The sequence below is a fragment of the Mustela putorius genome, unplaced genomic scaffold, assembly GCF_011764305.1.
Source record: "Mustela putorius furo isolate JIRA1106 unplaced genomic scaffold, ASM1176430v1.1 tig00003834_pilon_pilon_pilon, whole genome shotgun sequence".
NCBI lineage: Eukaryota > Metazoa > Chordata > Mammalia > Carnivora > Mustelidae > Mustela > Mustela putorius.
This window is the reverse complement of record NW_025421987.1, coordinates 132,773,444-132,775,095: the sequence shown is the minus strand read 5'-3', so window position 1 is coordinate 132,775,095 and position 1,652 is coordinate 132,773,444. Positions and strand designations below refer to the sequence as shown.

Genomic DNA, 1,652 nt, shown 5'->3' with positions numbered 1-1,652 from the left:
ACCAAATTTCAAAGAAAACTGGTAGTTTGATTGAACTGCTTATTTCCCTGTGATTTTTTCCAGCTCTCATCAGTGAATCTAAAGACTACCTTTAACAACAAGAAAAAACGAGGGGAAAAAAAATCATTGAATTAAAGAAATGGCCAGCAAACATTTACACGTGTGAAATAGCTTCCTTATGTACTTTATATGGACCAATTGTATTTATATCTAAAGGGATTATTTCATTTTGCAAAAGTTTACAAGGGTTAAGGCTGTCAAATTTACTTGGAGGAGAGTACAGTAGGTCAAATTTTTTTGTAATTATTGTTTGTTTTTGTTATTTTATTGCTTGAGTCTTTGTTTCTTATCTAATCTGATCATTTTTCTTTTCAATTTCTTCAAGCCCCTCCTATGGACAAAAAAAAATTTGCTCTATCTATAGGAAAATCTTTTCTCTTGTTCTTTATATATTTGCTACCTTTAGGTCCCCTGTAAAAGTTCCCTCATTCCAGAAAGATATTATTATTGATGAGAAAAATCTGTTTTAGACTATAACTCCAGTATATATTTTTGTCACTTTTTTGTGTCAACACTAAGCATACTAAATAAAGATAATTTAAAAAGATGGATTCTAAACTGAACAAATAAAAATAGTTAAGATGGTAAAGTATATGTTATATGTATTTTACTATAATTAAAATATAAGATAATAAAGAAATAAAAAAGATCAATTCTAATTAATATACATGAATGCTGTTGCCATAAAAAATTTACTGATGTCTTAAAGAAATACTAACAAACACTCATTTCCATTTGTACAATTAAATGAAACCTCAGATATTGTAGTGTATCATATATAATTGCTGTCTATTAGTTAGAGGCATTCATGTGTGAATGCCTGTACATGAAATCATAGGCATACACTTTGGTATGTAAAATAACACAATTTACGACATGATACAACTGTATGCTTAGAAAGAACAGGCTAGGAATTGTGTGTACACACTACTGAAGAAATATTAATCATAAACACATGCAAATATTTATATATGTTTATATATGAAATGTAAAAGTTAATATACAAATGTAAAGAAACAGTTTTCTAGTGGCTCATATTTAGAATATCTTGAATGACCTGACTTGAAACACTGGTATCAGTAATTTAAGGAAGTTTCATAAAACAGTTGCTACAATAATCAAATAAAATCCTTAAAAATTACTTTTTTTCATGGTTAATCCAATGGTGTTCTAAATTGGTCATCACAGCAAGTTAAAAATTATTTTTAAGTAAATATAGAATCATAGGAAGTTACCAAGACAGCGTAGAGAGGTTCTAGGTAACTCTCTCCCATTTCCCCCTGTAGTAACCTCTAATATAATTATAGAACAATATCAAAACTGGGAATTTTACATTGGTGTGATGTTTGTGTCATTTCATTATGTGTGGTGTGCACCCACTGCCACGATCCAGACTCAGAGCTGTCCCATCACTCAAAGATCTCCATATTCTCCCCTTTAGAGTCACATCCCTCCTCCCTTCACCCCTCTCTTCTAATTTCTTTCCGGTCTCTGAAATTCTGTCATTGTGAGAATGGTGTATCAATAAAATAATACAGTCTGTGACCTCTTGAGTTCTATCTACGTCGTGTGTACCAAGAGTTTGCATCTTT

At 30.7% G+C, this 1,652-nt stretch overlaps 1 non-coding gene across 1 annotated transcript; it reads right to left on the bottom strand.

Moving 5' to 3' along the window:
* Positions 1-1,186: 1,186 nt before the first annotated feature.
* Positions 1,187-1,251, bottom strand: LOC123394633. Its single transcript, XR_006609385.1, has one exon. It is a non-coding gene; the product is annotated as a small nucleolar RNA SNORD58 (small nucleolar RNA).
* Positions 1,252-1,652: the final 401 nt, after the last annotated feature.